General features: G+C 39.2%; 1 protein-coding gene across 2 annotated transcripts in view; it reads right to left on the reverse strand.

Moving 5' to 3' along the window:
* The window catches only part of FER (FER tyrosine kinase), a 437,513-nt gene extending 414,213 nt beyond the window's left edge, over positions 1–23,300 (reverse strand). For both annotated transcript variants that reach the window (XM_040447039.1, XM_040447033.1), the window contains exon 1: positions 23,069–23,300. The gene's annotated coding sequence lies outside the window, so the exon portion shown is untranslated. The remainder of the gene's footprint in view (positions 1–23,068) is intronic.
* Positions 23,301–24,302: the final 1,002 nt, after the last annotated feature.

Genomic DNA, 24,302 nt, shown 5'->3' on the forward strand with positions numbered 1-24,302 from the left:
AAAAAAAAATTAAAAAAAAAAAAAAAAAAAAAAAGGTACTACAGGATAATTGCACAACAACCAGCCTTAGAAGCTAAAGATCGTGTCTCCCTAAAGATTAAGACTTCCAATGAGCTTTGGAGAAATAAAGCTCTCTCCATCCCTTCCCTGAAAGATATTCACCTATATTCCTTTTTTTTTCTTCTTATATTTCCTTTGTTACCTTATTTTTTTTTTTAATTTATATTTACTTGTATTCTAGGGTACTAAACCAAAGACACTTCCCCATTCTCCCCTGGAGAGATTTGCTTAATGAATAATCTCTCACCTCTGCAGGGCAATTTCAGTCCCACCAGTGTTTCAGACTTAACAGCTACATGAGGCAACAAATTATTTTTTTTAATTTATTAATTCATTCAACAAGTATTTGCTGAGAGCCTACTAAGTTACGTGCCATGCACTTTCCTACAAAATATCTCAAACAAAAACTCCTGCCCTCATGGAGATTGTATTCTACAGAAGAAATAAAATACAAAATAAATACATAAAACACATAGCATAAAGTGTTGACAACTGTTATAAAGAAAAGGAAGGAAAAAGTAATAAGACATATAGGGCAGGTAGGCGATTTCAAACTGATGTTGGTTATCAAAGACTTTAAGCATGAAGTGATATTTGAGCCAGGACCTAAGGGAGAAAAGTAAGTAGGTCATATGGACATCTGGAGAAGAGCATTCCAGGCCAGGGAAACGCTAACTGCGAAGAACTTATTTAAAGATGAGCAAGAGGCCTGCATAGAAGAGACAACAGAAAAATCTGAGTTCAGAAAAAAGTTCTGCATTAGGGAGCGAGAGCAAGACCACAAAACACCAGCTCATTTTGAGGACTTGAGCCTGTACTCTGAAGTTACATGGGAAGTCACTGCAAGATTCTGAGAAAAGAAATTATACTAATATTAGTACAATATCACTAATTACTAATTGGCCTCTTACTAATATTCTGAGGCTAACATTATGAAAACAAAAGTAGTAGGAGGGAGCCTTGTTAGGAGTTACATAGAAGGAAAGAGAGGATGGTGTTGAACCAGAGTGAACCCCAAAAAGAAGTGGTGAGCAGTTGGTCAGATCTCATATTTTGAAGCCAACAGAATATGCTGAAAGATTGTTGGTGGGAAACAAAAGAAAAAGAGTCAAGGTTGGAGGTCTGGGCAAAAACAAGGATGGAAGTGCCACTTACAGATATGGGAAGGATTAATTTTTTTTTAACTAGGTTTCTACCGCTGCAATCTAAAAGAAGCCTGACAAATATAAAATTCATGCCAGAAATCAGGCACTACAATTGACAGCCCTGAACTGTGGAACTGAGTCAATAACAGAAAGTGAAGGGTATTTGGAATTCCTCTACTGTAGAATGAGAAGTCAGCAATCCTTAATAAGAAAAGCAACTGGTAAATTGGCACCTCTGGTAAAATCGGACTATGCAGCTACTAAGGATGGAACTATAGGATACTTAGTAAAAAATGTTGGGATGATAGTATATTGCCAACTGTGCAACAGTCTTCAGTAAGGTCATTCAAAAGAGAAGCACACTTTGAGTGGTCTTTATAAAAGAAAATCTTTTCAGTCTTTCATTGTAAATCCAAGATGGCTGATAATCTTATAATTTACAGGGATGAAAACCAAATATCCCTAAACTAAAATTAGAGCCTTTAACCACACAAAAACAAAATATGAGAAGCCCTTTTTTTAAAAAAAACGTTTATTTTTAATTTTTAAAATATCTCATGAGGCTCGAACAAACAATCCAAAGATCAAAACTTCAATGCTCTACCGACTAAGCCAGCCAGGTGCCCCAAAATATGAGAGAAGCCTAATGCTCCAGGCTCCTCCCCAAGCATCCTAGCAAAGAAGATATTTACCCATTATAAAGAACTACGCATTGTGAAATAGTCTGGGAGCAGGGACAAATCAGCTCTGCACTATTACCTAAAGAAGCTGCTCTCAATGGCTAGAAAGAGAAGCCAACAAGGAAATTGAGAAGCCTAGGATATTCGTGGTTTCTTAACCTCTGTGCTACTGTCATTTTGAACTGGAAATTCTCGTTGTTAGAGGCTATCCTATCCATTAGAGCATGTTTAACAGTGTTCTTGGGCTCTACCTACTAGTTGCTAGCAACATCTACCTACTTCCCCAGTCCCAGCCTTCCGTTATGACAACAAAGATATCTGCAGACATTGCCAAATGTACCCTGAGGTAAGAATTGTCCCATGTCGTAGAATCACTGGGTTACCGTGATGCACAAATTGTTCAGAGGCATACCAGAAGATGATCTGATTCATGGACTAGGATCAGACTTTGGGTATTTGGGAGAAGGTGATCAAATGAAAATAAACAAAACACTATGTTTATGAAGAGTTTTATTGCCTAAGAAACTCCCAACAAAGATTTGTTACTGCTTAGCCCCTAAGATGGTTCCTGGGACCCCAACACCTCATCAACAGAAAGTGAGATATTGAGGCAACGCAGTCCCCAGTACAGGAATCTCTCTCAATACTCATCTTGGCTGTAACTAGGAGGAAAGAAAACAAAGAAGACCATCCTGGGTGGTAGAAGCAGAGATAGCCATATCGGCTAATCAAAAATCTTCCTCCACTGCCAGGCAAAGAGTCCTTGCCATACCTATCCAATGAAATATGCACATAGTATGGATTGTGGGTTGTTTCTTCTTTTTCTCTTTTCTAATTGACAGTTTTTATTGTCTTTATGCTATATTCTTTCTACCAATGAACACAGACTTTATTACAACTAGTTATATTTATCATGCAACCAGTTACTAGACCATAAGGCTATCTATTCAAAAAGGACTGAGAGAAATTACCCAGAGATCTTAGACTTAAACTTAGATGCAGTATTTAAATGAGTCTTTGACTTGCCTTCTTTTGTTGGGGAGCAGATGGTAAATGCATTGGAAGTTGTAAGTGAAAATTTTACATTAAGTCAGGTGCGGGCTTTTTTTCAAGGTTGTATAGGTGCAGAAAGACATATATGCACATTGGTAAGATTATAGTGAATATTTGGTTATGCCTGCCCAACATCCAATGCCCCTTCCCATGGTCACACTGTAGTCTTTTTCTTTCAGTGACCTCAGTCCACATGATTCAGATCATGTGACTGGCCAATACTTCCTATTCCCAGTTCCAGTAGTTAGTACCTGATCCAGATCTGGCCTCTACTATCCCTCTGACCACAGGATCAAGGATGAAAACATCACGCAATTCATACAATGAGATGTAATCCCAGGACTTATATAAAAACTATGAGTAAGAGAAATGCTTTTTATGTTGGTCCTTCTAAAGTAAAAGAATGTAAGCCTGGATCTATCAGAGGGCTCCACATAAAGAAAGTCTACCTGAAAGTATATCCAATACAACAGAAAGCCACTGAGTATGTCCTAAGGCCATTGTTTGAGCCTTTGAATCCATCTACATCTAAAGAAAGTACACTAATGTTCTACTTTTTGAGCCAGTGGCTAAGCTAATAAGAGTAGGGTATTGAACTCATGCAACTGAAAGCAATTCAAAAATTTAATATTTTTATCAGTTATCAGATGAAACTGATATTGAGTTTTCCTGTGAAAAAAGCTATAAGCTATAAATCTGTAAGAATTAAATTATTTGCCTAAATTCATACAACAAATTACTGGTAGTATAGATTCAACCCCAAGCAGATCTGCTTCTAATATGCAAGCTCTTTCCACTACATCATACTGTCTTTCAGGAAAACAGTCTGAAACTTCTCCCTGCTTTATAATTATCATGGAGCCATGAATACCCATGGAGTGAGTATTCTATTAACATTTGTTACATGACCAAAAAAGGAAGAGTCACATGGCCCCCTGCTCTCTGTCCCATTCCTGTACAACCCACCTCTTGTGTTACATGAAACATTTCAGAATTATTTTTATAATGTAGGCCAACTTGAGGACATGTCTATTTCTTCACCACCTTCATCCTCCTCCAACAACTATATTACTATATATAATAGCAAGTGTCTCTAAGCCAAGCCACTTCGATGCTAGAATGCCAGCTCCAGTCTTAGGGTAAATTAGGCTCCAAAACACAAATAGAAAATCAGAACTTTAGAAAGAGGCCATCACCAAGGTCTAGCTACTATTGTATAATAATTAATTGTGAAACTCAGAAAAGGACACCTATCTTATATGTGACAATACTGCTGTTTATGTTAATATTTGAAGATATTTGTAAGAACCACATCAACTTCCAAAAAGTAACAGCTATTTATAAACAGTCAAATCTCTTTCAAATATTATTAAGGGTGAGAGAGAAGGGAAGTGGAAAAGAATTTATGAACTTAAGATCCCTGATATTTTCAAGAAATCTGTCTTAAAAAAATGAAATTTTTTTTAAATGTTTACTTTGAGAGAGAGAATGCATGCAGGCACAGAAGGGGCAGAGAGAGTGGAAGAGGGAGACAGAGAATTGCAGGCAGACTCCTTGCTGTCAGTGCAGAGCCCAATGTGGGGCTCACTCCAGGAAAGTGAAATCATGACCTGAGCCGAAAATCTAAAGTAAGACACTCAACCAACTGAGCTACCCAGGTACCCCTAAAACTATGAGAATTTTTGACAGAGCCGGAACACTCAGTTGCACAAGGCAACTTTCGTTCCCTAGAAGGTGTAGTGGATTGACTCACAACCAGGTAAAAGACTCACTGGATTCAACATTCCATTTTTATACATATTCAAAAATAACTACTTTCTGGCTAATATCCACTACTTTCTTAGACTTCTTTTCTTTTTCTTCATTTCTAGCAGCTGAATTTCTCTTTCAGAATTTTTTTTTTTTTTTTTTTTTTTTTTTTTTTACAATAGAACAACCTCCAACAGAAAATAAAGCAAGACAAGATGTGAACATTGGGCAGGTAGCTAGAGTCACAGATATCTTGGGATCTCACTTCCAATAAGAATTCATAACAGCAAAGCTGCAAATATTTCAACATGGACCTTTAGAATCACTCCCAGATAGTTGAAACTGTTATAGTTAAAACCAGGATTGCTAATGGTTTACTATATTCAGACATTTAACATTTGCATTCATTTCAGGTTTAGCATATGAAAGAACTAAGTTCAAACCCCAGTAAACACTTTTATAGCTGGCTCTCCTAGGATAAAGGATGTGACCCAACATTGGTTCCAGATCACAAAAAGAATATACAAGCTATCCAATTTAGAGTTGTCAAGAAAATCAAAACAAGTACATAAAAAGTGTATGTACTCACAGCAGCCACCAAACAAACGTTAATGTCCCTCCCCTATATCAGTATCTGAATCCATGTAATTTACTCAAAAACTTTTTCTGACAGATATTGTTTCCACCTTGGAGGTTAAAATGTTCAAGAGGAGAAAGAGGGGTTAGGATGGTGGAACAGCCCAGGAGAACCAGAGCTTGTCTCGTCCCTGAAACGCAGCTAGATCAGGACCAAACCATCTTGAACATCTAGGAAACTGATCTCAGGATTAACAAAACAATCTGCATAACTTGAGCCACAGAACTCAGCAGGTACATGGTGTGGAGAGGTGAACTGGGGAACACAAAAGCTGTGGAGGGTAGACAGCCATTTTTACAAAGAGAGGGCAAAGATAAAAAGGTGAACCAGGGAAGAGAAAAGCCAGGGAGGGTAAACAGTCATTTTTGCAGAGAGAGGGGACAGAGAGAGAAAGAGAAAGGGGGAGACTGCAGCACTTTGGGACAGTACATTCTAAATACAAGGAGAGATAAAGAGTTTCCCAGACAAACAAAAACTAAAGGAATTTGTGACCACCAAACTAGCCCTGCAAGAAATTTTAAGGGGGACTCCTCAAGTGGAGAAAAAACAAAACAAAAAAAACCCAAAAGCAACAAAGACTAGAAAGGACCAGAGAACATCACCAGAAACACCAACTCTACAGACAGCACGATGGCACTAAATTCGTATCTTTCAGTATTCACTCTAAATGTAAATGGACTAAATCTCCAAACAAAAGACATAGGGTATCAAAATGGATAAAGAAAAAAAAAAAAAAAAACAAGACCCATCTATATGCTGCTTACAAGAGACTCATTTTAGACCTAAAGACACCTGCAGATTGCAAGTAAGGGGATGGAGAACCATCTATCATGCTAATTGTCATGAGAAGAAAGCTGGAGTAGCCATATTTATGTCCCAACATGGCAGTTCTCAAACACATAAATCAATTAATCACAGACATAAAGAAGGTCAATGATAATAGTACAATAATTCTAGGCCTTCAACACCCTGCAAGGAAACAATGGCTTTGAATACCACACTGGACTGGATGGATTTAACAGATATATTCAGAACATTTTTCCTAAAGCAGCAGAATAAATATTCTTCACAAGTACACATGGAACATTCTCCACAATAAATCACATACTGCGTAACAAATTGCCCTAAGCAAGTACAAAAAGATCAAGATCATATCTTTCATATTTTCAGATCACAACACTATGAAACTTGAAATCAACTGCAAGAAAATTTTTAGAAAGACCATAAATACTTGGAGATTAAAAAACATCCTATTAAAGAAGGAACAGGGTTAACCAAGAAATTAAAGAGGAAATTAAAAAGTGCATGGAAACAGAGAAAGACAGATACCATATGGTTTCACTCTTATGTGGATCCTGAGAAACTTAACAGGAACCCATGGGGGAGGGGAAGGAAAAAAAAAAGAGGTTAGAGTGGGAGAGAGCCAAAGCATAAGAGACTGTTGAGAACTGAGAACAAACTAAGGGTTGATGGGGGGTGGGAGGGAGGAGAGGGTGGGTGATAGGTATTGAGGAGGGCACCTTTTGGGATGAGCACTGGGTGTTGTATGAAAACCAATTTGACAATAAATTTCATATATAAATAAAAAAAAAGTGCATGGAAGCTAATGATAATGAAAACACGACAGTCTAAAACCTCTAGGAAGCAGCAAAGGTGGGCAAAAAAGGGAAGTATATAGCAATCAGGGCCATCCTAAAGAAGGAAAAAAGGAGAAGATGACAGCATAGGAGGGTGCTGGGCTCACCTCATCCTGCTGATCACTTAGATTCCACCCACACCTGCCTAAATAACCCAGAAAACCACCAGAAGACTAGCAGAACGGACTCTCTGGAGCCAAGCGTAGACAAGAGGCCCATGGAAGAGGGTACGAAGGGCGAAGAGGCAGTGCTCACGACACGGACTGGCAGGGGGAGCCGGGGCAGTAGAGGGGCAGCCCGATTGGCAAGGCAGAGCCCCCGGGTCTGACTTGCAAAAGCAGAGGGGCCAGACTCTGTGAATTCTGACAGTCAGCAGGACTTAACATCTGGAATGTTAAAAGTCAATAGCTCTGCTCTCAGAGAGCGGCAAGGGTGAGAGGACGCTGGGAGAGAGAGTTGTTGAGCCCGGGAAGACAGAACTCAGCTAAGCAGGAAGACAAAGGGGCTGGAAAGCACCATCTCCCTCTCCTATCCCCCAGCCGAAATCCCAAAGGGAACTAGTTCCTGTCAACGACCTTGCTTGCACTGCGCAAACACCCAACACTGTGCTTCTGTGGATCCATCCATATGACGGGTCTGCCTCCCTCCTGGTGCCTCAGGGCCCCTCCCAGGGTGGACCACCAAAGGCAAAGTGAGCTGAGTCTGCCCCTCCTGCCCCTGTGAACCTTGCGGATCCACCCCAGCTAATACACCAGGTCCCATTACAGAAGCACCACAAGCCTGGCAGTGTGCAAGTAGCCCAAAAAGGGGCCGCACCACTCTACAGTGAATCCTGCCCCTGGGAGAGTGGAAGATGAGGTATACACCAGTCTGACTATGGCCCCAGCAGTGGGCTGGGGACAGATATCAGGTCCGACTGCAGCCCCGCCCATCAACACAAGTTACTCCAGACAGCACAGGGGAAGTGCCCTGCAATTGGGCACCACCATAGGGACTATCCAAAATAACAAAACAGAAGAATTCTCCTCAAAAGAAACTCCAGGAAGTAGCGACAGCTAACAAATTGATCAAAAACAATTTAAGCAATATAACGGAACAAGAATTTAGAATAATAGTCATAAAATTAATCGCTGGGCTTGAAAAAAGTATAGAGGACAGCAGAGAATCTATTGCTACAGAGAACAAGGGACTAAGAAATAGTCATGAGGAAATAAAAAAAGCTATATAAATGAGGTGCAAAATAAAATGGAGGTGACACAGCTTGGATTGAAGAGGCAGAGGAGAGAATAGGTGAATTAAAAGATAAAATTATAGAAAAAGAGGAATATGAGAAAAAAAAGAGATTAAAAAAAAAAACCAGGAGTATGAGGGGAGAATTAGAGAACTAAGTGATGCAATCAAACAGAATAATATCCATATGATAGGAATTCCAGAAGAAGAAGAGAGCAAAAGGGGCTGAAGGTGTACTTGAACAAATCATAGCTGAGAACTTCCCTGATCTGGGGAAGGAAAAAGGCATTGAAATCCAAGAGGCACAGAGAACTCCCTTCAGACATAACTTGAATCGATCTTCTGCATGATATATCATAGGGAAACTGGCAAAATACAAGGATAAAGGGAAAATTCTGAAAGCAGTTAGGGATAAACAGGCTCTAACTTACAAAGGTAGACACATAAGGATAGCAGCAGACCTATCTACTGAAACTTGGCAGGCCAGAAAGCATTGGCAGGAAATCTTCAATGTGATGAACAGAAAAAATATGCATCTGAGAATCCTTTATCCAACAAGCCTGTCATTCAGAATAGGAGAGAGAAAGGTTTTCCCAAACAAACAAAAACTGAAGGAATTCATCACCACTAAACCAGCCCTACAAGAGATCCTAAGGGGGATTCTGTGAGTAAAATGTTGCAAGGACCACAAAGTACCAGAGACATCACTACAAGCATGAAACCTACAGATATCACAATGACTCTAAACCCATATCTTTCTATAATAACAATGAATGTACATGGACTAAATGCTCCAACCAAAAGACAGATGGTATCAGAATGGATAAAAAAACAAGACCCATCTATTGGCTGTCTACAAGAGACTCATTTTAGACCTGAAGATACCTTCAGATTGAAAGTGAGGGCATGCAAAACTATCTATCATGTTACTGGAACTCAAAAGAAAGCTGGAGTAGCCATACTTATATCAGACAAACTAGACTTTAAATGAAAGGCTGTAACAAGAGATGAAGAAGGGCATTATATAATAGTTACAGGGTATATCCATCAGGAAGAGCTAACAATTATAAATGTCTCCGCGCCGAATACAGGACCCCCCAAATATATAAAACAATCACAAATTTAAGTAACCTTATTGATAAGAATGTGGTAATTGCAGGGGATTTATTTAATACCCCACTTACAACAATGGATAGATCATCTAGCCACAGGATCAATAAAGAAGGGCCCTGAATGATACATTGGATCAGATGGACTTGACAGATATATTTAGAACTCTGCATCCCAATGCAACAGAACATACTTTCTTCTCGAGTGCACATGGAACATTCTCCAAGATAGATCATATACTGGGTCACAAAACAGCCCTTAATAAGTATAAAAGAATTGAGATCATACCATGCACACCTTCAGACCACAAATTCTATGAAACTTGAAATCAACCACAAGAAAAAGTCTGGAAAGCCACCAAAGGCATGGAGGTTAAAGAATACTCTACTAAAGAATGAATGGGTCAACCAGGCAATTAGAGAAGAAATTTAAAAATACATGAAAACAAATGAAAATGAAAACACGACAATCCAAACACTTTGGGATGCAGCGAAGGCAGTCCTGAGAGGAAAATACATTGCAATCCAGGCCTATCTCAAGAAACAAGAAAAATCCCAAATACAAAACCTAACAGCACACCTAAAGGAAAGAGAAGCAGAACAGCAAAGACACCACAAACCCAGCAGAAGAAGAGAAATAATAAAGATCAGAGCAGAAATAAACAATATAGAATCTAAAAAAACTGAAGAGCAGATCAATGAAACCAAGAGTTGGTTTTTTGAAAAAATAAACAAAATTGATAAACCTCTAACCAGGCTTCTCAAAAAGAAAAGGGAGATGACCCAAATAGATAAAATCATGAATGAAAATGGAATTATTACAACCAATCCCTCAGAAATACAAGCAGTTATCAGGGAATACTATGAAAAATTATATGCCAACAAACTGGACAACCTGGAAGAAATGGACAAATTCCTAAACACCCACACTCTTCCAAAACTCAAACAGGAAGAAATAGAAAGCTTGAACAGATGCATAACCAGCGAAGAAATTGAATCAGTTATCAAAAATCTCCCAACAAATAAGAGTCCAGGACCAGATGGCTTCCCAGGGGAGTTCTACCAGACGTTTAAAGCAGAGATAATACCTATCCTTCTCAATCTATTCCAAGATATAGAAAGGGAAGGAAAACTTCCAGACTCATTCTATGAAGCCAGCATTACTTTGATTCCTAAACCAGAGAGACCCAGCAAAAAAAGAGAACTACAGGCCAATATCCCTGATGAACATGGATGCAAAAATTCTCAACAACATACTAGCAAATCGAATTCAACAGCATGTAAAAAGAATTATTCACCATGATCAAGTGGGATTCATTCCTGGGCTGCAGGGCTGGTTCCACATTTGCAAATCAGTCAATGTGCTACATCGCATTAATAAAAGAAAAGATAAGAACTATATGATCCTGTCAATCCATGCAGAAAAAGCATTTGACAAAATTCAGCATTCTTTCTTAATAAAAACCCTCGAGGAAGTCCAGATAAAAGGAACATACTTAAGCATCATAAAAGCCATTTATGAAAAGCCCACAGCTAATATCATCCTCAATGGGGAAAAACTGAGAGCTTTCCCCCTGAGATCAGGAACACGACAGGGATGTCCACTCTCACCGCTGTTGTTTAACATAGTGTTGGAAGTTCTAGCAGCAGCAATCAGACAACAAAAGGAAATCAAAGGCATCAAAATTGGCAAAGATGACGTCAAGCTTTCACTTTTTGCAGGTGACATGATATTATACATGGAAAACCTGACAGACTCCACCAAAAGTCTGCTAGAACTGATACATGAATTCAGCAAAGTCGTAGGATACAAAATCAATGTACAGAAATCAGTTGCATTCTTATACACTAAAAAGGAAGCAACAGAAAGACAAATAAAGAAACTGATCCCATTCACAATTGCACTAAGAAGCATAAAATGTCAATACTACCCAAAGCTATCTACACATTCAATGCAATCCCAATCAAAATTGCACCAGCATTCTTCTCGAAGCTAGAACAAGCAATCCTAAAATTCATATGGAACCACAAAAGGCCCCAAATAGCCAAAGTAATTTTGAAGAAGAAGACCAAAGCAGAAGGCATCACAATCCCAGACTTTAGCCTCTACTACAAAGCTGTCATCATCAAGACAGCATGGTATTGGCACAAAAACAGACACATAGACCAATGGAATAGAATAGAAACCCCAGAACTAGACCCACAAATGTATGGCCAACTCATCTTTGACAAAGCAGGAAAGAACATCCAATGGAAAAAAGACAATCTCTTTAACAAATGGTGCTGGGAGAACTGGACAGCAACATGCAGAAGAATGAAACTAGACCACTTTCTCACACCATTCACAAAAATAAACTCAAAATGGATAAAGGACCTGAATGTGAGACAGGAAACCATCAAAACCCTAGAGGAGAAAGCAGGAAAAAACCTCTCTGACCTCAGCTGCAGCAATTTCTTACTTGACACATCCCCAAAGGCAAGGGAATTACAAGCAAAAATGAACTATTGGGACCTCATGAAGATAAAAAGCTTCTGCACTGCAAAGGAAACAATCAACAAAACTAAAAGGCAACCAATGGAATGGGAAAAGATATTTGCAAATGACATATCATATAAGAGTTCATATCCAAAATCTGTAAAGAGCTCTCCAAACTCCACACCCGAAAAACAAATAACCCAGTGAAGTAATGGGCAGAAAACATGAAAAGACACGTCTCTAAAGAAGACATCCGGATGGCCAACAAGCACATGAAAAGATGCTCAACCTCGCTCCTCATCAGGGAAATACAAATCAAAACCACACTCAGATACCACCTCACACCAGTCAGAGTGGCTAAAATGAACAAATCAGGAGACTATAGATGCTGGTGAGGATGTGGAGAAACGGGAACCCTCTTGCACTGTTGGTAGGAATGCAAACTGGTGCAGCTGCTCTGGAAAACAGTGTGGAGGTTGCTCAAAAATTAAAAATAGATCTACCTTATGACCCAGCAATAGCACTGCTAGGAACTTACCGAAGGGATACAGGAGTGCTGATGCATACGGGCACTTGTAGCCCAATATTTATAGCAGCACTTTCAACAATAGCCAAATTATGGGAAGAGCCTAAATTCCATCAAATGATGAATGGATAAAGAAACTGTGGTTTATATACACAATGGAATACTATGTGGCAATGAGAAAGAATGAAATATGGTGTTTTGTAGCAATGTGGAATGGAACCAGATAGTGTTATGCTAAGTGAAATAAGTCATACAGAGAAAGACAGATAACATATGTTTTCACTCTTGTGTATATCCTGAGAAACTTAACAAAAGACCATGGGGAGGAGAAGGAAAAAAAAAAAAGTTAGAGAGGGAGGGAGCCAAAACATAAGAGGCTCTTAAAAACTGAGAACAAACTGAGGGTTAATGGGGGGTGGGAGGGAGGGGAGGGTGGGTGATGGGTACTGAGGAGGGCACCTGTTGGGATGAGCACTGGGTGTTGTATGGAAACCAATTAGACAATAAATTTCATATTTAAAAAAAATAATAAAAATTTGTAAAAATAAAAGACAAAAAAAAAACAAAAAGAAGGAAAAAAGCTCTCAAATACACAACCTAACCTTACACTTTAAAGAGCTTGAAAAAGAACAGCAAATAAACCCAAAACCAGTAGAAGAAGGGAAATAATAAGATTAGACCAGAAATTAATAATTATCGAAATAAGAAAAATAAAAAAATAAAAAAATAAACACAGTAGAACAGATAAATGAAACCAGAAGCTGGTTCTTTGAAAGAATTAATAAAATTGATAACCCCCAAGCCAGACTGATCAAAAAGAAAAAGGACCTGAAAAAATAAATTCATGAATGAAAGAGGACAGATCACAACCAACATAGCAGAAATACAAACAATAATAAGATAATATTATGAGCAATTATATGCCAACCAATTGGGCATAATGAACAAATTCCTAGAAACATATGAATTACCAAACTCAAACAGGAACAAATAGAAAATTTGAACAGACCCATAAACAGTAAAGAAATTGAATCAGTGTTCAAAAATCTCCCAAAAAATAAGAGTCCAGGGCTGGATGGTTTTCCAGGGGAATTCTACCAAACATTTACAGAAAAGTATACCTATTCTTTTGAATCTGTTCCAAAAATAGAAAAAAAGGAAAACTTCCAAACTCGTTCTACATGGCCAGCATTACCTTGATTCCAAAACCAGACAAAGACCCCATTAAAAAGGAGAACTACAGACCAATTTCCCTGATGAACATAAATGTAAAAATTCTCAACAATATACTAGCAAACCAGATCCAACATTACATTAAAAGAATTATTCACCATGATCAAGTGGGATTTATTCTTGGGATGCAGGGCTGATTCAATATCCATAAATCAATCAATGTGATACATCACATTAATAAAACAAAGGATAAGAACACATGATCTTCTCAAAAGATGCAGAAAAAGCATTTGACAAAATACAGCATCCTTTTTTGATAAAAGCCCTCAAGAAAATAGGGATAGAAGAACAGATCTCAAGATCATAAAGGTCATATATGAAAACACACAGCTAATATCATCCTCAATGGGAAAAATTGAGAGCTTTCCCCCTAAAGTCAAAAACATGACAGGGATGTCCACTCTCACCACTGCTATTCAACATTGTGTTGTAAGTACTAGCTTCAGCAATTAGACAATAAAAACAAGTAAAAGGCATCCATATCGGCAAGGAGGAAGTCAAACTTTTACTCTTCACAGATGATATGATATTGTATGTAGAAAACTCAAGACTCCACCAAAAAACTGCTAGAACTGATTCATGAATTCAGCAAAGTCGCAGGATATATATCAATGTACAAAAATTGGTTGCATTTCTGTACACCAATAATGAAACAGAAGAAAGGGAAATCAAGAAATCAATCCCATATACAACTGCACCTAAAACCATAAAATATTTAGGAATAAAGCTAACCAAAGAGATGAAAAATCTATACACTGAAAGCTATAGAAAGCTATGTAAGAAACTGAAGAAGACACAGAGAAATGGAAAAGCACTCTATGCTCATGGAATGGAAGAACAAATATTGTTAAAATGTCCATACACCCAAAGCAATTTACACATTCAATGTAATCCCTATCCAAATACCACCAGTATTCTTCATAGAGCTAGAACAAACACCACCAGCATTCTTCATAGAGCTAGAACAAACAATCCTAAAATTTGTATGGAACCATAAAAGATCCTGAATAGCCAAAGTAATGTTGAAAAAGAAAACCAAAGCTGCAGGCATCACAATTCCAGACTTTAACCTGTATTACAAAGCTGTAATATCAAGACAGTATGGTACTGGCACAAAAACAGACACAGTGGAACAGACCAATGGAACAGAACAGAGAACCCAGAAACTGACCCACAAATGTTATGATTAACTAATCTTTGGCAAAGCAGGAAATAGTATCCAAAGGAAAAAAGATAGTCTCTTCAGCAAATGGTGCTGGGAGAACTGGGCAGCAACATGCAGAAGAATGAAACTGGACCACTTGCTTACACCCTACACAAAAGTAAACTTAAAATGGATGAAAGAGCTAAACGTAAGACAGAAGCCATCAAAATCCTAGAGGAGAAAATAGTCAACAACCTCTTTGACCTTGGCCGCAGCAACTTCTTACTCAACATGTCTCATGAGGCAAGGGAAACAAATGCAAAAACTACTGGGATCTCATCAAGATAAAAAGCAAAGGAAACAATCAGCAAAACTAAAAGGCAACTCAAGGAATAGGAGAAGATATTTGCAAATAACATATCATATAAGAGTTCGTATCCAAAATCTATAAAGAACTTATCAAACTCAACATCCAAAAAAATAAATAATCCAGTGAAGACATGGGCAAAAGACATGAATAGACACTTTTCTAAAGAAGACATCCAGATGACTAACAGACACATGAAAAGATGCTCAACATCACTCATCATCAGGGAAATACAAATCAAAACCACAATGTGATACCACCTCATACCTGTCAGAATGGCTAAAAGTAATTCAGGCAACAACAGATGTTGGCGAGGATGGGAAATGCTTTGCACCATTAGTGGAAATGCAAACTGCTGCAGCCACTCTGGAAACCAGTATGAAGGTTCCTCAAAAAATTAAAAATAGAACTACCCTATGACCCAGCAATTATACTACTAGGTATTTATCCAAAGGATACAAAAATGCTATTTCAAAGGGGCACAGGTACCCCAATGTTTATACCAGTGCTATCCACAATAGCCAAATTATGGAAGGGGTCCAAATGTCCATCAACTGATGAATGGATAAAGATGTGGTATATGTATACAATGGAGTATCTCTAGGCAAATTAAAAAGAATGAAATCTTGCTATGTGCAACACAACATGGATGGAACTACAGTGTATTATGCTAAGCAAAATAAGTCAGTCAGAAAAAGACAAATATATAATGTCACTCATAAGTGTCATTTAAGAAACAAAACAGATGAACATAGGGAAGGAAAGCAAAAATAAGATAAACCATGAAACTCTTAAATACAGAGAACAAACTGAGAGTTGCTGGCAGGTGTTGGATGGGGGATGGGCTAAATGTATGATGGGCACTGAGGGCACTTGTTGGGATGAGCACTGGGTATTATAAGTAAGTGATGAATCACTAAATTCTACTCCTGAAATCATTATTACACTATATGTTAACTAATTAGGATATAATTTTTTTTTAAAAATGTTCAGGAGGGGAAGAAAAAAGTAATATACATGAATAAATAATTATAACACAATATGTCATATTGTGTTACATAATAATATGTTACATAACAGTAAGAGAAACAAATCATTCCTGCTTTGTAAAAATGTTCTAATATATATAAATCTAGATAAAGATTCTATACTTTGTCCAACATAACTGTTTATAAATAATTGGAATAGTGATCTAACAAGTTGTCACTAATAATTATCTGAGACAACTACATTGTTTAGATCCCTTTAATTACTTTACTATTGCCAATTTATTCTATGCATTACATAGAAAGCTAAGAGGCCTGACAAAGTAATAGTACTTAACCAGAGTACATAAATTCATAAATTCTGAATGAATTTGAAATATGAGTGACTGAATCTGCATCATTAGAATATCTACCATAAATCACAGATTCTATACAAAAAAAAAAAAAAAGTGATGCCTAAAAATGTTTCCTTTCTTCTAAGCAAAGCAAATTTTTAAAACCTCAATGAAAATTGAAATGACGGTTAATCTGTATAAGAAAGTATATACAGAGTTTGTGATGTTGAAGGAAATATAACTCAAGAGGAAATGAGGACACTGTATAAACATTTTCGTGAAGTAAGAGGTGGTATGGCTTCTAGGGCAGCTACTGACCCAGTTATTACCCAAATTGAATATCAGTAAAAGATTCAAATGTATTTTCCTTTGTAGAATATGAATGTAACAGAAAAGCCCCAACCAACTAACAAGGGAAGCTTGGGAAATCCTCCAGAGCTGGACATTCAAAGAGCAGAAAGGACACAAACTACAGAAGTGTTCAACTCCAAGGACAAAACATATTCAAGAAAGAGCAGCAAGAATTAGGCATCGCAGTGACCAAGAACTAACTTTTCATCCTTGTGACAATGCGGCAGACTTTGTGATCAAATCAGAAATACTCTTTTGTTCTGCAACCCCCAGGTCATAAAAACCAAGAATAAGAATCTTTGCTGTAAAATACACTAATGATATAATGCAACATCATCCAGACTTCATTTTAGAAACAAAAAACTGTTGAACAGTGGAATTGTTAAGGGTCTGAAGGGATCACTTAAAATTTTCAATTAAGTTGAAATACATTTTATGTGGGTAGTTATATCCTAGATCCACAAGGCTTTGGAGAAATAACACTTGCTAATGTCAAGGGTCTAATGAACATAGGTTTTCTAAGTCTTCACTTCTAACTGTATGTTATATATACTACATCCATACAAGATGAGCTATTTAAAAGCAATCTCATTCACAGCAATGTAATTTTAAAGATACTTTTCCGACTGAGCCAATGTAAAGAGCATTTTTATATACTAAACACCTAGAATATAAATATTCTAGCATTGAAGGGTTCCCATTCTCCTAAAACCATTTGTCCCACTACAGAAATACTTTTTCAGCAAGTGAAATAATTTAGACTGGAAAACTAATTTCAATTTTTCTATAATAATTAGTATGATTTTATTTACAATAAAGACCATGGTGTTGATGCTCACATATTTTTAATGCTTTTGTAATGTTTATTTATTTTAGAGACAGAAAGAGCACAAGCAGGGTCAGGGCACAGAGAGAGGGAGACAGAGTCTGGAACAGGCTCCAGGCTCTGAGCTGTCAGCACAGAGCCTGAAGCAGGGCTCAAACCCACAAACCATGAGATCACGACCTGAGCCAAAGTCAAACACTCAACCAACTGAGCCACCCAGGTGCCCCATTGTTCACATATTTTTAAATGTTCATTATCAGTTATTCTTTTAAATGTAAGATTCTTCATTTTCAGTTACATAAAATTAATACAGTAATCTTTTCTTCTGTAGAGTGACAAGACTGACAAATGAAGAGGCACTCATTTCCGGAAAATGTGTAAGTAACTTGGGTCTCAGTTGTAGTACTATAAGGTGTGTCTCAGGATTTTTTACTAATAGCAGTTATAGACATTTTTAAATGACTCCCTTTCCTTGGTAAATCAGAGTAGATTCAAGTTTATCCCCACAATTATGTCACTCTCAATTACTTGCATTCTGATATGCTTTCTTTTTTCTTTTAAGTTTATTTATTTTGAGAGAGAGAGAGAGAACGAGACCAAGCGAGGGGGCAGGGCAGAGAGAGAGAGAGAGAGAGAGAGAGAGAGAGAGAGAGAGAGAGGGAATCCCAAGCAGGTTCCAAACTGTCAGCACAGAGCCCAATGTGGGGCTCAATCTCATGGTTCATGAGATCATGATCTGAGCCGAGATTAAGAGTGGGACACTCAACCCAGACACCCCCAATATGCTTTCTTGAGTCACAGAGAGTGAGATGGAATTAAAGAGAGCAGACTAAGAAACTGCACATTAGAATATGTCACACATGTAAATATCTAGGGGCGCCTGGGTGGCGCAGTCGGTTAAGCGTCCGACTTCAGCCAGGTCACGATCTCGCGGTCCGTGAGTTCGAGCCCCGCGTCGGGCTCTGGGCTGATGGCTCAGAGCCTGGAGCCTGTTTCCGATTCTGTGTCTCCCTCTCTTTCTGCCCCTCCCCCGTTCATGCTCTGTCTCTCTCTGTCCCAAAAATAAATAAACGTTGAAAAAAAAAATTTTTTTAAAAAAAGAAAGTAACACTTAGCTTTTCTGTACCACTTTTAAGCAAATATTTGTGGTTAAAATGAAAGGAATTTGGGGAAACCATCTACCAACAGATGATAATCCAAGGTGAAAGAAAAATAATTCAGGAATTCAGACAAACTAGACATATTTTGAGGTAAAAAGCATTTAAAGTGAATTTCCAACTACCCCTACTGAAACACAGTAATTTGAAGAACAAAGAACAGCTAATATGAGATATTGATAATTATTTCATTTGTACAAATATTAATGTCGTTCAATTTATATAAACTTAATTTACATTACTGAATATCCAAGGTCTAAATTTGGGGACTTTTAGGATGGTAGAATAAACACAGTAATACTAGGAGAGATAAAATTAAAGCTACCATGTAATGAACTGAATATGAAAGTTGAGGACTTCCTAAATTCAGGAATTTTACCTAGATTGTCTTATTCTTCTTCATAACAACCTTGTGAGACAATCTTATCCTCATTCTACAGATGAGGAAACTAGGATTTAAAGAGATTACATAACTTGCCCCAAGATTCCACAGAAGAAAATTCTGATTTGTGACTGAAATCCAGACTATCTGCCTCCAAAAGAAATGAATCTTCTTCCACTACACCCTGGCAAAAAAAAAAACCTACATTAAAAATTTTAGCATTTTAATTAGAACCTTCAAAAGGAGGAGACAATATCAAGTTTTTAGTAAGTGATGATATATAAACTAAATCTATATACTTCATAGCTTGATAAGTATATATGAATAGTTAAGAAATAATGTCATCCATGATATTTCAGAGTTAAATATGTAATATCCTCCAAAATGGAGAAATTGGAAACTTTTTGTAGAAACTCACTAAGTAAACTTCTTACCTAGATATTTTGAATTCCAAAGAAAAAACTTGGGAGGTCCCATATTTTGTCAGCCATACTGAAGTTTCACATAAGTAACTAAGATTACATTTATACTTATAAGAAAAAGTGAGAAATTGCTTCTCTTGTTTTTGTTGTTGTTGTTGTTGTTGCTCTAATCTGTCCTCTATTTATTCTTTTCCATTTTTCTTCCAGACCTTGGAGGACTCTTCTAATTTAGGGTAACCAAGTCTCAAGTTCAAGAACTGTAAGATTAGGTACAGGTACAGATGTACTGCAATAGAGACCATAGAACTGCAATGATTGGTAGGGCTTTATAGAAGAAACAAAAGTTTCACTTATTTTCCAAAGTATCAACCACCATGGAATTATTGGTGACTTTTCTTTTCTATAATCTTTTTAATTGATTTTAAAGCATTTAACTTTTATAATAAAAATAAAAATAGGAACGAAAGAAGAAAAGAGGGAAGGAGGCAGAGAAAAAAAACTGGAACTTCAATTAAAACATATGTAAACATCTTGGGGCTCCTGGGTGGCTCAGTTGGTTGAGCGTCCAACTTCTGCTCAGGTCATGATCGAGCACTCCGTGAGTTCGAGCCGCGCGTCGGATTCTGTGCAGATAGCTCGGAGCCTGGAGCCTGCTTCCAATTCTGTCTCCCTCTCTCTCTGCCCCTCCCCTGCTCATGCTCTGTCTCTTTCACTCTCAAAAATGAATAAATGTTTAAAAAAAAATTTTTTTTAACATAGGTAAACATTTTTTTCAAGTTCCAAAACTATGACCTGCCTGTTCTCTTTAATCTCTCAGTGTGTGATAAATTAACCATACATAAGCATGCCAAATGAAATATGGAGAAATAATAACAAGGCAATCTGAGATCTATAAATTCTGAGACACAGCTCTTAATCTCAATATTTAAGAAATTAGTTATATAAATGAGGTTAAGTAAGAAAAACACATTTAGGGTATACTAAAACTGAAAAGCAGGATTCAAATACTCAAAGAAGAATGCAGGGATTTCCTAAATATGGAAAAATTCCAAATATAACATACACATATGTGAACTTATACCCATTTATTATTATTTTATTATAAACTGAAGGTCTGTTTTCAAATATTCTGCTAGCAGCACCATGAAACACCACCCAAGACAGTTTTGAATCCTATCAAAATACTGACTTAAATGTTTCTAGACAATTACTTCATTTTCCATGAAACAGTTCTTTAAAAAGTTCCCATTTGTAGGCTTTCTTTTTCCATTGCAAAAATATACTTATTCCAAAACAACATACATAAGATTGATCCAATTTATTAAGTATGTTACTAAAACACTGAGTAAGTGATGGTCCTTTGGACCTGTCTTCAAAAGAAGATGGTCATTTAAAAATCAAGTACAAAACTATTAATACAGGAGTCCAATTTTAAAACAAACTTGTATTTGTACAAGTTCATTTGATTTCTTTTTTTATTACCAAAACGGAGCTTACTCATCTGGGCCTTGATTTACAAACATGATGACTTCCTAGTCACTCACAAGATTGCTTTGTAAATGTCATGTAAATTAACTTACTATTGTTTTTATAAACACTATTTCCATCTGCAAAAAGAAACTGAGTTCCTTACAATATTTTGGTATGATATATATTTTTGCTGGTTTTCAAACTTGATCATTTCAGTTCTTTTTCTTAGTATATACTCTGTTAACAGCTACCTTGGAAAAGTTATTGCTGCGTAGGTGGTCGGCTAATTACTTCATTGTTTGAAATTTTTCGTAGTAAAATAAAGGAGAAAATAAGCTTGAAATGTTCACAGACCAGTTATAAGCCTGTAAAATTTGAAGATGAAATGAAAGTGATTTCTCTACCAAAAGTGTGAATTCTTACTTCCAAACTACTGACATCAACCTTTCAAGTAGTGCAGAAGCTGCATTAACTGGACCCTAAATAATTTTATATGGTATATATTAAATGCTGCTGACCATCAGTGCAGAAGGGAAACAGATCTTGACCAAAGGTCTATCTGGGAAGAAAAGAGGGAAAAGGTTTCCAAGTACGTTCATATACTCTGAATACATTCACAACACCTTTGGAAGTATATATAGTTCCCTTGGTTCAAGAATAGTAGCAAAAATGATTCCTGGATCCCAAAAGATTACATTCAGCTTTCCTTTGCATTCTGACAAACGTGTGGTTCTTGGTGAATATTTCTTTCTCAAGACCATAAAGGTATACCAAGACTACACTAAACTCGCGAAGTAATTACATTTTGCAAGGTTTTTTTTTAAAATCCTATTCCCATTCCATAAGTTAAAAAGTGTTTTCTAGTCTTTAATCACTAAAATAGTTTTGGGGTTTTTTTCTTATTAATTTTTCCTCAACACTTTTATACACGGTGACTACTCTACTGGAGAAACTGTTTTATCTTAAAATGCCTGGAGAAAGGAAAATGGTACTACTGCACCTTTAGAGCGGTTTATTCCAAAGTAACAGTAAGACCATTATGAATATATGCAGCTTTTTACAAATTAAAAAGATTAAGACTTTTTTTTCTTAACCATAAGGCAAACGAAAATGAAAGGCTACCAGCCTTAATAAACTACTGGACTTGGGACTGCACGGCACTAAATATCAAGATCACAAATGTACAAAGTAAAAAACGACAACTTCACAATTAAATCAATTTGTGCACGACGTACCGGCCCGGCTCTACCAACACCAACCCAGTTAGCGTTTCAGAAAGTTGATACTAAAGACTCTGAGGCTGACCGAGAGGTGCCTCCAAACACCTCCTCAACCCTAAATGGCAAAGAGAGTACAGAGCAGAAATTGCCCCGGCTGCATTAGCTTCACACTTAACAATTTAACTCTTGACTATGTCTAGGGGGTCACCTCTGGCCAAGACAGGAGCAGTGATCGAAGGTGGGAGATAAAAGGGGGAGGTGGGGAAGTTGAGGCACAGAAGACGGGCTGCGGACGGGCTCCGCGGGTCAAGGGGGACTGCAGGGCCCCAGAGGTAGGATGGGACTGAGGGAACACCTAGGGGTTGGGGGTGGTCGCCCCAGCCGGAGGGCCGCGCCAGGAAAGGAGCGCTCGGAGAGAAGGGGGTGTGGGCATGATGGGTGGTGCCCACAGCCCCGCAAACACCGCCCCACACCCCGCAGCCCACCGACCCCGGCGATGGGGCGGGGCCGCTGAGCCCGCCTCAGCCCTTTCGCGCCGGCACCCGCCCCCTCAGCCTCCAGTCCCGGGCTGGTGGGAGGGGCCGGCCTCGCCGACCCGGGGGGTGCAGCGCGGCCCGAGCCCCAACCAGGAATGCTCCGTTGCGGGTGGAGGACGGGCGGGAGACCCTGAAGGCTGGGGCGGGAGTGGGGGTGGCCGAGGGCGGAGGAAGAGCCTTCGGCGCAGCCGCCGCCGGCCAGGGCTGAGTCCCAGGCGCCCCCCTGCGGGCAGGGGGTGTTGCCCCCTATCTCCGCAGGCCTCTCCTCCTAGTCCCCCGTCCCTCGGCGTTGCCCCGGGCAACAGCGCCAGCCGCCGGCGGCGCGAAACTCACCTACCTAGAACCTGACAAGCAGGAGCCCCTCAGACCCGGGAGCCAGTCGCCACCCCGCGTCACGGGGACCACCACAGCCAATGGGCGCCGCTGTCACGAGCCTCTGCGGCCAATCAAACTGCACTCCGGTCTTCGGGCACCCTCGAGGCCCCAGCCAATGGGCACGAGCCGAAGGCGGGCGCTGCCGCCCGGCCCCCAACCCCCTCCTCCCCCACCTCCCAGGAGGCGGGGCGCGGCCGATTGGCCCTGGACCCCGAGGGGTGGGTTTCAGGGTCCAGGCCGGGTGGGCGCGCGCGGGCGCGGGCCTGCGGGCGCGGCAAAGGGAAGCGTGGAGCTTTGGCTGCTGCCCTCTGGGCCTGGTCCCCGGCTCGGGTGGGGTCCCGAGGTCCTCCTGTTCGCGTTCCCCTCCTCGTTCCTGTGATCCGCTCCTCTCTACCCGGAGTCGAGGGCTGCGGGGGTGGGAGTGAGGGCGGGATGGGGCCGGAGGCGGACGGCGGCGTCACAGGAAACTTTGGGAGGCTCGCCTGGCCGCGACCGGGAAGTGGCCGGGCCGGGGGTGATAAGCTGAGGCCGCCTGGAAGGGACTACCCGGCGGGTCGTTAGCCGGAAAGGAATTCGGAGGGTGGGGGCGGAGGCGTGATTAAAATGTTAAGTGTGCCCGCGGGGTGCTGGGCGATCTCGGGAGTTGAAATCTCCAGGAACCGAAGCTGCTTTGGGGCCGCGGATCTCGTACCCCTCAATGTGCACCTCTCGCTCTCAGAATCAGTCACCTTTTCCTGTACATTTTAGTTGCATCAGTTGTAATATTGATACTTTGGGAATGGATTTCAGCTAAAGCAGGAACTGAAATCTTTCTCATTAATTCCCAGTGCCTGAGACTGTCTTAAAAAAAAAAAAAAAAGAGTTAGGCACTCAGTGCTGGAATTGTGATGGATACTGTTAAGCGTACAGCAGGACCTGCAGTGGTCCCCTATAATAAGACGACCTTATCTCTTCCAGAGTCTGGAATGTTCAAAGACCCAAATTGGTTTGTTCTTCCAGCAACGGTTGTTTCAGAAGCGTTCTTCACCAAAAGAATTTAGTGGAAAATGACTAATGTGAGCTAAACAAAGATCACTAGGTGATCTGTAACAGTATGATAGGTGTTATTAGTCACTATTCGAGGGTGTGTTCCTGTAGCCGACTTTTTAAGGAATTGTATCCTGTACATTGGTTGAACCACATTCTTTGCCTGGAGC

The sequence above is a fragment of the Herpailurus yagouaroundi genome, unplaced genomic scaffold (assembly GCF_014898765.1).
Source record: "Herpailurus yagouaroundi ecotype Mexico unplaced genomic scaffold, PumYag 29, whole genome shotgun sequence".
Lineage (NCBI taxonomy): Eukaryota > Metazoa > Chordata > Mammalia > Carnivora > Felidae > Herpailurus > Herpailurus yagouaroundi.